The following is a 14,397-nucleotide window of genomic DNA, read 5'->3' as shown; positions in this document are numbered from 1 at the left end:
ATTGCTACAGTTGCATACAGAGCTGTCATTGTTGTTAGTTCATAAGACTGGCAACTCAAGTGACAGATTAGAGCCACCATGGCGGGGGCCGTCATATTCTAATTTGTGACCACAGTGTAGTAGGGAACAGGAAAGGAAGAAGGTCATCTGCTGCAGTTGGCCTGCTTGTATCTTTTATTTTCGCTCCACCAGTGGCGGACACAGACAGAAGAGGGCCACTATGCAAGAACAATATATGGCCCCTTTCCAGTCCAATAGCTCATCATAATGCATGATCCACCTGCTTTGGAGGTAGAAATGGGTCCCACTTACCTCTTAGGACCTGGTTGCACCATTCATATGTCCACCCCCGCCCTCCCCCACATAAGTTGGATATGTTGCTATTTAGCTTCCTTGCCAATAAAATCACAATTATTCATTGAGAAGTTGTTTTGTAGCAACAAGACAATGCACTTTAGTTGCTGAGGGAATTTGGAATGTGGGAGTGCCGCAGTAATCATAGCCTTGAGACCGCAGGGATATACAGTCTGTGCAGAGTTCTTACTATTCTGTTTTTGCAGAGATTATAATGAGTTAAATAAGTTGCTGGGAATATTGTAAGTATTAGTAGCAGGTTTTAAGTTTCAAGAAATACTTGCTTTTATTTCCTGGTGCTTCACAAATTTTGCAGCGCTGTACAGAGATCATCACCATTCACATCAGTAATAAACTACAGCTAAATCTACAGAAACAATGGACAGCAGATAATTTGCAATGCTATGAAATAGAGAAAAAATGATCTGCGCATATAAACACAAGATACAAAACACAAAAAAATCCACCCTGCCCACCTAAAGACAAACCACCAGCTGTAATGAAAACGTTAAATCACCAAAGGTATCCACACTGAGACTTTAGACTGGACACTCAGTTTAGCAGGGGCCCCTATGTTGCATCCACAGAGTAGATGTTGACCAAGAACAAGGGGAAAGAAAACCAGACAAACCTGGGTTAAAACCGGAGATACACTTGACAAGGACAGAATCAGAGCAACTTGGCCATACACATTAGATAACTGTTGGATGATTGATCAGTCCACTGATAGCCATCTTTACCGACTCCATCATATACAGAAGAACTCATCTTGGCCCAGGGTTCACATGTCCTCTACGAGAGAGAATCGTCTGGCAGCAACTTATCTCTCCAAGGTTCAGGCGATTAAATTCCAACCACGCAATCCAGCCACTCGATGCTTCCAACTGTCGGGAGTCAGTCAAGAGGCGTCTATACACATTAGATAGTCAGTTAATCTGCGGGTTTGGTCCACGTTTATCTAAAGTAAGTGGAGGCCTATAGCATGTCAGAGTGAATGGGCAAATGAATGGTCAAACAGTCCGAGCTTAAATAGAAGTGGGAATGGAGGGGTTAATCCAGAATGGCATGACACAACCGGGTGACAGGAGTAGAAAACAGTCCAAAAAACCACATGAGGTAATATATACAAAAAATCAAAATAAACCGCTTAGTGAATAATAGGCCAATGCATCTGTAATCTGATTGCTCCAATTATCGGTGCCCTTGATTGGCTGAGCATAATCCAAAGCGGCCATAATAGCTGTGACTTATTGTAGCTGGGCAGCTGAGCACACTACGCATGCGCTGCTAGGATCTCCAGAGCAGTGGCTACATGTAGAGGCCGGTGCCGGTTTTAGATAAAATGGGGCCCTGAGCAAAAGTTTAAAGCGGGGCCCCAAATGCAAACATATTGCACCATCACACAGAACCATTTCGGTTGTAGTTACATGCACTGAGTTGAGGCCGTTAAACAAGCGTGATCGATGATATTGAAGTCGTTTGACGCTTGTTACCCGGCCTCTTTACACTGGCTCAGGAAGAATGATGGGGACAGAACAATCACTAGTAGATCAATCTGTCCCCATACAGTATCATGTTATTAGCAGCACATCTGCAGTTTTAACCGGCAATGTGCTGCTGAGAACAATATTTTTTTTTCCAGCATAAACACTCGAATTACTCGATGAATAGGCAGCATTTTCCTCATTTAATATAATGCACCCCATAGTTCTTCAGATAGTATAATGCACCTCATAGTTCTTCAGATAGTATAATGCACCTTATAGTCCTCCATATAGTATAATGCACATCCCGTAGTCCACCATATAGTATAATACACACCCCATAGTCCTCCATACAGTATAATGCACACCTCATAGTCCTCCATATAGTATAATGCACACCCCATAGTCCTCCATATAGTATAATACACTCCCCATAGTCCTCCATACAGTATAATGCACATCCTGTAGTCCTCCATATAGTATAATATACACCCAATAGTCCTCCATAAAGTATAATACACTCCCCATAGTCTTCCATATAGTATAATACACACCCAATAGTCCTCCATACAGTATAATGCACACCTCATAGTCCTCCATATAGTATAATACACTCCCTATAGTCCACCATATAGTATAATACACTCCCCATGGTCCTACGTATAGTATATTACACGCCCCATAGTCATCAATATAGTATAATATACTTCCCATAGTCCTTAATATAGTGAAATGCATCTCATAGTACTCCATATAGCATAATGCATCTCATAGTCTTCCATATTGTATAATGCACCCCCATAGTAACATAGTAACATAGTAACATAGTTAGTAAGGCCGAAAAAAGACATTTGTCCATCCAGTTCAGCCTATATTCCATCATAATAAATACCCAGATCTACGTCCATAGTAACATAGTTAGTAAGGCCGAAAAAAGACAATAGCATATGCTATTCCATATACTCCATATAGCATAATGCATCTCATAGTCTTCCATATTGTATAATGCACCCCCATAGTAGAATGCACTCCCCATAGTCCTCGATAGAGTATAACTCAGTTCCCATATAAAACATATAATGTATTGCACTCCCTCTAGTCCTCGATAGAGTATAATGCAGCCACATAGAGTACATGCAGATTAATGCTGCCGAATATAGTATAACGCACACCCCATAGTACTCCAGTATTATGGCTAATACGTACTCACTGCTAAACTAAATGCATACTCGCCTCTCCTCGTTCCCTCGCTGCTCTGGTCTCTGCAGCGCATCTTCTCAGCAGCTGCACTACCCGGCACAGTGTGGCATGCGATTAAGTGATGTCATCACACCAGCTGCATCAGATGCAGACGGGGAATGATGGTAGAGGGAGCATCAGCTGACGCTCTCTCCTCCATCATTGCTTTCAACTTTAGCAGCATCTATGGGTAGAGGTAAGCAATGCAGGGGCGCAGCATGATAACTTCAATAGAGCTTAATGTCTAGGCAACAGCACCAAAAGGATACAGTAACATTACAGTGTTTTGCCCACCTACAGAGTAAAGCCCACACATTATGGCACCTAAACCCAGACACAAACTGAAGGGACCAGACACCCCACCAATTCTACTCAAAAAGAATAGACTGACAGATTGGAGCAATGTGGTCTAACCACAGTAAAGCACCTGTCATTGAACAAAATCCAAAATTATACTTCCTGTTACAAAGTTATAGATTATAATTCCCTTCACACGATAGAGGATGGGGCAATACAACACATTGTTCTCATACAACTGAGGGGAAAAAACTTCATGTTATCTGCTTGTTGTACAGTCAGCTTAGAGAAACATCACATTGATATAAGACCATTGCCAGTGAATGTTATTGATATTACCCTGTATTTAGCCTTTTTTGGCTCACATGATGGACCAGAAGCAAGTATGAAAAGCAAACATAGATACTATATGAAAAATGTATCATTTGTTGTAGCAGTCAGGTCCAAGGGCAGATGCATTCACATGAAGAGGGGGCTTTGATTGGTTCCCAAGCAGGGTTTATCCTAACACACAAAAACATTGACGAGAGGAGCAAAACACTATATAGCGCCGCTATATGGGCAACATTAGTTGTTATCTTGTTGCTATGATCTGATTGGGCGGCTTTAGTATTTAAACTGCCAAGGGACCTGACGACGCCACTTCCCCGGAAGAAGGCACGCACGCCGAAACGCGCGTTGGGGTGGTGGCGCCGCGGGTCCGAGGTAAATATGCTGCAATAAATATTGTTGTTTCCCCCTTTAACCTTTATGATGCGTTTTGCTGGATACTATTTACCAGTATAGCGAGATTGTGTCCTAATATATATGGGATCTACTATGCACGTGTTCTATGGTTATTTTAGGGTATAGGAATTATGAGATTGTATGGTGCTTACCTTTGACCTGTGGCTCCTTTGTAGTTGTAACCATCGTAGAATCCCAAAGTAATGTTATGTTATGATTTTATGTGATTATGTTTACTAATAATAAATTGTTTTCTACTTTGATCCTAGTTGTGCAACTTTTTCTATGTAGGGGTTACTAATTGACAATTTGTGCAGTTGACACCATTGCCATTCACATGGGCATCTGTCAGCTTTACACCTCTTGCAAGATCCAAATATTCAGATTCAACCCAGCTATCTTTCTGTATAAGGAAAGCATAATATATACAGTATACACTGTATAGGCAAAAGCATTGAAGATGTCCTTATACTGGAACTAAAGAGGCCAACCTCTGCAAAATAACCCACAGCATTATCCCTCCTCCACCAAACTTTAGATCTGGCGCAGTGTGGTCAGGCCGGTGACGTTCTTCTAGCATTCACCAATCTGAGGATGCCTGATAGAGAGGTCTGATCTGTCATGTCATACAACACTTTTCCACTGCTCCGGAGTCCAGTGTTCTACATCACCGTATCCAATACTTGGCATTGTGCTGGGTGATGTAAGGCTTTCGTGTTGCTGCCTGGCCAAGAAACCCCATCTCATGATGCTCTATCTTTGTGCAGATGTCCGGGTCAGGGGAGGTTTGGAGGGCTGCAGTTCTGACGTCAGCAGAGTGTTTTAGGCTTATGCGTCTCAGGACCCATTGATCCCGCTATGTAACTTTACGTGGTCCCCACTTTGTGACCGAGTTGCTTTGTATCCTAAATGCTTCCACTTTTCAATAATACCAAGAATAGGTGATGACAAAATATTTAATAGGCAAGAGATTCCACCAACTGATTTGTTACAATGGTGACATTTTATTACAGGACTATGCTCGAATTGGGTGAGCTCTTTAGAACAATTCTGTCACAAATGTTTGTAAAGGAAGACTGCAAAGCTAGGAGGTGATGGGACTGAATGAAAAACACAAAATTAATGATTAAGAGGTACATTATTCTCCTTTAAGGGAATCTGTCAGCAGGTTTTTGCTATGTAATCTGAGAGCAGCATGAGGTATGGGCAGAGGGACTGATTGCAGCTATGTGTCACTTACTTGGCTACTTGGTGGAGTTTTGATAAAATACCAGTTTTCTCGGTTGTAAACACAGCAGTGGTCAGAATACTGTGCTGTGTATAACCCCGCCTCCACCACTACACATTGTCAGCAAGCAACCAAACATTGGTGAGGGCGGGGTTACACAGATTAGCCTGACTAGCCTGCATGTGAGACCTAGTCAGGTAGTGATAATCTCCTGCTGATATAACACTGATTGTATAAAAACTAGCACACACAGCTTAATAAGTGACACATCCCTGGAATCGGGCTTTCTTGCCCCATATTATGCTGCTCTCAAATTAAAAAGAAAAAAAAAACTGCTGACAGATTCTTTTTAACCTTTTACACATATACAATGAGAATTGAAGTTAATAAAAAGTCAGATTTGTTCTGGAAGGTGTGATAAAGGCTTACAACGGATATCAAGGCACACACGTGTACAAAGAAAAGCAGCAGCTGTTGAATAGAAATGTCATTCAAGTCATTGCGCTTTTGTAATATTATAAAGTGAAGGAAATAATTCTTTGATCCCTTGCTGATTTTGTAAGTTTGCCCACTGATAAAGCCACGAATAGTCTATAATTTTAAGAGTAGGCTAATTTTAACATTGAGAGATAGAATATCAAAAATAAAATTCAGAAAATCACATTGTATAAGTTCTATAAATTTATTTGCATTTTGCAGTGAGAAATAAGTATTTGATCCCCTACCATCCATTAAGAGTTTTGGCTCCTACAGACCAGTTAGACGCCCCTAATCAATTCATTACCTGCATTAAATAAGGCTGTCTTACATAGATATTAATATTGGATTGAAGTTCGTTCTCTGTCCTCCGTAGTACACGCCTGCGCAAGGCAAGATTGAATCAAACACCCGAAAACTCCGCCCATATGACCAAAAACCGGTCCCGCCAAATTCAGTTGACAGGTTCCCTTTAAGTCTTGTTTGACAGAGGTATTAAATACTTATTTCTCACTGCAAAATGCAAATAAATTTATATAATTTATACAATGTGATTTTATGGATTTTATTTGTTAATGTTAAAATTAACCTACCCTTATAATTATAAACTGTTCATGTCTTTGTCAGTGGGCAAACTTACAAAATCAGCAAGGGATCAAATACTTATTTCCTTCACTATATGTAGAGATATTTTTGTTAGAAAATCACTGTGTGTTCAGTCCATTACCTATGTGTGTTGTGGCCTATATGTAAATGGTGGGAATACAGATTAGGTAAAAGTAGGCTAAAGCATTGGATCAAAAATTGGTTGGTAAGTGGAAGATTCACAGATGCAAACATTCATAATTTAGTCCTTACTAGCCATTAGGGTCATTTAGACTGGCCCCAGAGTGAAGGACACTGGGCAAAGGATAATGGAGCATTCTGAAATATCCTTGAACAAGAAAGAATAAAAGATGAATTGTGCACTACCAACGCTCAGATGATTTAAAAATCTACAACTATATTTTTGGATGATGATGATGTGGCATTGTATGGCCAAAACTAGAATTTGTTGTTAACTCTCCCACATTGTTTGTTATGGTTATAACCGTCCATTTGCATCAACTATTTGCATCAACTTCAGTCTAATGTATGTGGAAACTTTTATAGCAATAGACTGTGATATATTCAGAAGAAGAGGAAGCGAGATTGATTTACTGATGACTATAGGAACTTTGCTATAGACAAATAGTTAATACAGATTTCTCAAAAGAAGAAGTGTAATGTGCAGCGATTAAGAGTTCGAAGGTTAAATGATTACACTTCTATCTACCGCTTGTATTTTCTGATCGGTGTCAATGTTAGCACTGCTGACTCAATCATTGAGACATCTTGGCTCATTGTAGCATTAGATTTGGTATTCCTTTGGTTACATGACAAGCATTACAAGGCAAAAAGCATGTGGACCATCCTTTTATTGTGTGCATGCACCATTTCAGTCTCACCTATTGCTTACAGGAATACCCTGGACAAACATATACTCTGGATTATGCACGGTGTGGGGATAGGTAGGATATAAAGAACATCTAAGATACATTGTAGTAGTTTTTCCCATTGTTCCGTTAAAGCAGACTACATATGGTAGGAGTAGAAGAATGGGTCAAAGAACTGCAATTATTTTTAGCTGTTTTTCTTGCACAAATACAATATTTGTATTTCCAAAGGTGTTCGCATCGTCAGCTATTAATGGGGGTCCTAGCAGCGCTACTTACAACTCGTGCTTGACACAAGAAAGTGTTTGGTACATCATCATTGCTGTGTGTGAAAGGGGCTGGCTGTTTTTGTTTTTTTTTCAATGGATAAGCCAGTCCCCTTCTGTGTTATGTATCTGCCCTGACAACTAATTGGAAAAGACGGTAATTACATGTTTTGTAGAAGTAGAGTTTAACTCGTCCTCCCAGAGACCTGACTTGGACTGTAGGCCAAGCCCACCATCCCCCCATGAGTGACTGTTCCTCTCTAATGGCCTAATTGGACACTATGTCCAAACCTAATACTTAGCATATAATAATGATAAAAAATGGACCTAATATGGATAAACAAACCTGAAACAGACAGGAAAGTCACATTCAATACTGGTGTCAAAACACACAAGTTTTCAGGATGGAAATCAGATGACTTTGAAATCTTGGTAATTTATATTGGGGTGTGAAAAAAATCAGTAAGTAAATAACATTTTAAAGAAAAATTTTAAACCATAAAATAGTGCTTCTAAAGTTGATAGCCCAAGTCCTGTATAATGGCCCATTTCGACAAGCTGATGATCGGGAACAAGGGCTAAATAGGGCAATAAAGGGAAGATGTCGCTAGGATTTTGCTATGTGATCTGAGAGCACCATGATGTACTGGAAGAAAGCCTGATAATAGGGATGTGTCACTTAATGGGCTGTGTTTTAGGGTACCGTCTCACAGTGGCACTTTTGTCGCTACGACGGTACGATCCGTGACGTTCCAGCGATATCCATACGATCTCGCTGTGTCTGACACGCTACTGCGATCAGGGACCCCGCTGAGAATCGTACGTCGTAGCAGATCGTTTGGAACTTTCTTTCGTCGCTGGATCTCCCGCTGTCATCGCTGGATCTGCGTGTGTGTGACACCGATCCAGCTATGCGTTCGCTTGTAACCAGGGTAAACATCGGGTTACTAAGTGCAGGGCCGCGCTTAGTAACCTGATGTTTACCCTGGTTACCATCGTAAATGTAAAAAAAAAAAACAGTACATACTTACATTCCGGTGTCCGTCAGGTCCCTTGCCGTCTGCTTCCCGCACTGACTGACTGCTGGCCGTAAAGTGAAAGCAGAGCACAGCGCGCTGTGCTGTGCTTTCACTTTACGGCCGGCAGTCAGTCAGTGCGGGAAGCAGACGGCAAGGGACAGACACCGGAATGTAAGTATGTAGTGTTTTTTTTTTTTTTACGCTAGTAACCAGGGTAAACATCGGGTTACTAAGCGCGGCCCTGCACTTAGTAACCCGATGTTTACCCTGGTTACCCGGGGACTTCGGCATAGTTGGTCGCTGGAGAGCTGTCTGTGTGACAGCTCCCCAGCGACCACACAACGACTTACCAACGATCACGGCCAGGTCGTATCGCTGGTCGTGATCGTTGGTAAATTGTATAGTGTAACGGTACCCTAACTGTTTCAATACAATTAGTGATTAATCAGCTGGAGATTATCATTAAATGACAACTGGCCTTGTGCCTCCTGGTCCAACCCCGTCCCCCAGCAATGATTAGCAGCTCTCTAGCAGCTTTCTGTGTACGTTGCATAGTGGCAATCAGTAGTGTGAACGGGGATTATACATAGTTCAACATCTCAGCTCTGCTAAATCTGCAACAGAGAAAACTGTGATTACACCATATCTGCCACACTCAGTAAACTAAGTGACACATCACTGAAATCAGGGTCTCTGTCCCTACTTCATGGAAATGCGCCTTTAGTGTCCTTAATATTTTCTGATCAATCATATCACAATACTTAAGGAATTGAATGAATAAAAAGACTGTATACCAGAGGCCATGCCAGTGGGGTGGGTGAAAGGAAGGGTATAAAAACGAGTGTATAGCCCCAGCCCCAATCATCATAAACAGAATGACAGGTATAAATACAGGTATAAATAAATATAAATGACAGGTATAAATATCATCCCGCAAAGAAATTGTCAAACTATTGAAGGACGTCCTAAATAGGAGGACTGGAGAGGAGCAGCCACATTCAATAAACTCTCTGACACCACGATGAGGTCATGTACTTTTCTTGTACATTGGCCTCATGCTCCTAGTATAATATTATATGGGGACATAGTGTGCGTTTCTAATTTTATAGTTTTTTTATGTCAGATTAAAAGATTGTAGCTCACTTCATTGACTGCAGTTTTAGACATCCTCAAAGGGGCAAGAGGTAGAGAGGTAGAGAGGCGACATAACAGCGTAGTGTGCCTGGGGCCTAGGACAGGATAAAGCCTGGAATGGGCCTGGTTGCGCTTTCACCCGCACTAGTTTTATACATCTCCCCCATAAATTCTGCATGGGACATTTATTGACCTTTAATATCTAAAAGTGGCATCCTGGGTAGGCTTACCTCAGCACCTTGTCACACCCGTGGGCATCTCCTTCCTCCACCTACATTCATTTATGTCTGGGAAGCTATTTAACTATAGAATTTCACCATGCCAATGTTTAATACTATATGATTTTAAATACTAATATTAACCTCAAAAGGGCTGACAATTGTGATAGAGGAATATTTTGTGGGCTGAATCATCCTCCAATGCCCACACATTTCACACGTTGGTGACACTAACTTTCAGCCACATTAGTTACATTGCTAATTTAGACATAAAAAAATAAAAAAACTGAGCTACTCCGATTTCCAAGACATTTGTGACAGAGTAGTCTGACATGGGTTGTCTCCTCTTCGTTCCTCAGGAGCCCACTGCTGCCCGCCTCCCAGCGCTCCCGCTTGATTGACAGTTTGGCCACTGACCTGTGCGCTCCCGGAGAAGCACTGAAGCTGGGCAGATCAGGAGCTAACAATGCACCATAGTCATCTAGTCCACTTCTGTGCAGTGTTTTGCTAAAGAGAGCATGTAACCTGAGCAAAAAGGAGGAAACAATCACATTAAAAGTCACTCTATGGTTGAGAAAAGTTAGAATTTTTCATAACAAGTAAATTGAAGAGTTGCTCGTTTTTACAAGCACTTTATAATATTGCCCAATATTGAACAGGTGAACAACCATTTCACGGGCTGGCCCACCTTTCAACATATGGGCACTACTGATAAACCTGTCAGCATACTAAGATTATACCTGCATAGATACCAGCTAGTAGAGTTTAAGGGAAACCTGCTAATAATAATATTTTTTATATACAGTGGGGCAAAAAAGTATTTAGTCAGTCAGCAATAGTGCAAGTTCCACCACTTAAAAAGATGAGAGGCGTCTGTAATTTACATCATAGGTAGACCTCAACTATGGGAGACAAACTGAGAAAAAAAATCCAGAAAATCACATTGTCTGTTTTTTTAACAATTGATTTGCATATTATGGTGGAAAATAAGTATTTGGTCAGAAACAAACAATCAAGATTTCTGGCTCTCACAGACCTGTAACTTCTTCTTTAAGAGTCTCCTCTTTCCTCCACTCATTACCTGTAGTAATGGCACCTGATTAAACTTGTTATCAGTATAAAAAGACACCTGTGCACACCCTCAAACAGTCTGACTCCAAACTCCACTATGGTGAAGACCAAAGAGCTGTCAAAGGACACCAGAAACAAAATTGTAGCCCTGCACCAGGCTGGGAAGACTGAATCTGCAATAGCCAACCAGCTTGGAGTGAAGAAATCAACAGTGGGAGCAATAATTAGAAAATGGAAGACATACAAGACCACTGATAATCTCCCTCGATCTGGGGCTCCACGCAAAATCCCACCCAGTGGGGTCAGAATGATCACAAGAACGGTGAGCAAAAATCCCAGAACCACGCGGGGGGACCTAGTGAATGAACTGCAGAGAGCTGGGACCAATGTAACAAGGCCTACCATAAGTAATACACTACGCCACCATGGACTCAGATCCTGCAGTGCCAGACGTGTCCCACTGCTTAAGCCAGTACATGTCCGGGCCCGTCTGAAGTTTGCTAGAGAGCATTTGGATGATCCAGAGGAGTTTTGGGAGAATGTCCTATGGTCTGATGAAACCAAACTGGAACTGTTTGGTAGAAACACAACTTGTCGTGTTTGGAGGAAAAAGAATACTGAGTTGCATCCATCAAACACCATACCTACTGTAAAGCGTGGTGGTGGAAACATCATGCTTTGGGGCTGTTTCTCTGCAAAGGGGCCAGGACGACTGATCCGGGTACATGAAAGAATGAATGGGGCCATGTATCGTGAGATTTTGAGTGCAAACCTCCTTCCATCAGCAAGGGCATTGAAGATGAAACGTGGCTGGGTCTTTCAACATGACAATGATCCAAAGCACACCGCCAGGGCAACGAAGGAGTGGCTTCGTAAGAAGCATTTCAAGGTCCTGGAGTGGCCTAGCCAGTCTCCAGATCTCAACCCTATAGAAAACCTTTGGAGGGAGTTGAAAGTCCGTGTTGCCAAGTGAAAAGCCAAAAACATCACTGCTCTAGAGGAGATCTGCATGGAGGAATGGGCCAACATACCAACAACAGTGTGTGGCAACCTTGTGAAGACTTACAGAAAACGTTTGACCTCTGTCATTGCCAACAAAGGATATATTACAAAGTATTGAGATGAAATTTTGTTTCTGACCAAATACTTATTTTCCACCATAATATGCAAATAAAATGTTAAAAAAACAGACAATGTGATTTTCTGGATTTTTTTTTCTCAGTTTGTCTCCCATAGTTGAGGTCTACCTATGATGTAAATTACAGACGCCTCTCATCTTTTTAAGTGGTGGAACTTGCACTATTGCTGACTGACTAAATACTTTTTTGCCCCACTGTATATGTTATATATAACATATTCCGCAGCGCTTTACAGTTTGCCCACATTATCATCGCTGTCCCCGATGGGTCTCACAATCTAGAATCCCTATCAGTATGTCTTTGGAATGTGGGAGGAAACCGGAGAACCCCGAGGAAATCCACGCAAACATGGAGAGAACATACAAACTCCTTGCAGATGTCGTCCTTGGTGGGATTTGAACCCAGGACCCCAGAGGTGCAAGGCTGCTGTGCTATCCACTGAGCCACCGTGCTGCCCCTGTTACCACCTATCCACTATAAACTAAATCCACCACTTTAAAGGTGTATTCCCATCGCTAAATCCCATCCCAATAGATAGTAGGTGTAATAATAATAATATTAGCAAATACCTCCATTTAGAAATGTAGTATAGTTTTTCTGATTAGCTATGTTTCTTTCCTCATGTGCAGGCACTGCAGGACCTTAGGTATCCCTTGGTTACGGCCACTAGCAACTAGCGGTCACTATATCAGTGGTCGTAACCATGGATACCTAAGGTCCTGCAATGCCTGCACATGAGAAAAGAGACATAGTGAATCAGAAAAACTATACTACATTTCTAATTGGAGATATTTGCTAATATTATTATTATTACAACTACTACATACTGTATAGGGATAGGATCTTGGAGATGGGAATACCCCTTTAAGTTATCTTAACCAGCACTCCATCAACCTGTTTATAGGAGCCCACAGTGGGGAAAAAAGTATTTAGTCAGCCACCAATTGTGCAAGTTCTCCCACTTAAAAATGAGAGAGACCTGGAATTGACATAATAGGTGGACCACAACTATGGGAGTCAAAATGAGAAAACAAATCCAGAAAATCATTATGTCTGATTTGGCAAGATTTATTTTGCAAATTATGGTGGAAAATAAGTATTTGGTCACCTAAAATCATGCAAGATTTCTGGCTCTCACAGACCTGTAACTTCTTCTTTAAGAAGCTCCTCTGTCCTCCACTCAGACGCCTACACGAAACACACGTAGGGGCTGGCAGTCCGCTGACACACTGCGACCTACATGGGTGAGGATCAAAATTTAACTAGCCAACTTACTAGATGCTCTTAAAGGTGTATACACATGAAATTTTATGGTCTATTTGTCTAAAGAACTTGATTCCTCCGATCAGACGTTATGTTTTTTCCTAGTGTGGTCTTTTGGACTTTTTTACCTGTGTCCTTCATTCTTTAGATACCCATTTGAACCTCATGTGTGTCTATTTTGTATTTTCAATACTATTTTACTTGATATCTAAATAACTGAGTAACTTTATTTACTTTAAAGACCGTTCTCATGGCTCCAATTTTTCAAATGTTGTATATGGTGAGATTTCTATGTAGTTTTCTATGTACATATCTGATAAATACAGAGAAGCGACATGGACCAGTGGAAACAATGGAACGTGTCAACAGTTCTCGTGAAGTTGATAAAATAACTTCAGCTTGTGACTGAACACATTTTGAGTTTCAGAGCCCATCCCAGGGTAGCAAAGCATCTCCAAATCTGATACCATGTGGGAGGACCCAACATTATGATAAAACCTCAATGGAAAGGTGTTTTCCTTTATTTTACCTTTGAGAAATGCCACCTATGCTATTCACACAATTTTCAGAAAGTCCTGTTATTGCCATAAATGACTCAGTATTGATCACTAGTTGTTTTTTTCCATTGACTTTTTTTTGTGTAGTTCTAAACTTGGTATTATTGGTGAATAGTGAATGAAATGTGGATACACAGTGAAAATGAAAAAAGATGCAATGTCTCAAGTACTAAAACTATTTAAGGCTGGTTTCACATTTCTGACATTCATGGTCCGAGTATTGACAACAAAGTCCCGGTCAGGCGTGGGTCTTCTGACCTTGAACCCTGAAAGTCGGATGTGTGAAACCGGCCTATCAAGGAACCCTGGCTTTATTGCCCATAGAACCCAATTATAGGGCAGCATTTTTGTATTTTTCCAAGAGAATCCTGTTAAATAAAATTTGCCAGTGATTGGATGTCATAGGCAACAAGGCCAGTTTCTATATTAGACTTTTGTTCTAAATTAAGC

The 14,397-nt window shown here is 41.1% G+C and overlaps 1 protein-coding gene across 1 annotated transcript in view; it reads left to right on the top strand.

Annotated features, from left to right (window-relative positions):
* REL (REL proto-oncogene, NF-kB subunit) overlaps nt 1-14,397 on the top strand; it is a 57,129-nt gene that overhangs the window by 34,772 nt on the left and 7,960 nt on the right. The window lies entirely within an intron of this gene.

This window comes from Ranitomeya imitator, chromosome 5 (assembly GCF_032444005.1).
Source record: "Ranitomeya imitator isolate aRanImi1 chromosome 5, aRanImi1.pri, whole genome shotgun sequence".
Classification (NCBI taxonomy): domain Eukaryota; kingdom Metazoa; phylum Chordata; class Amphibia; order Anura; family Dendrobatidae; genus Ranitomeya; species Ranitomeya imitator.
This window is presented reverse-complemented; position numbering and strand designations above follow the sequence as displayed.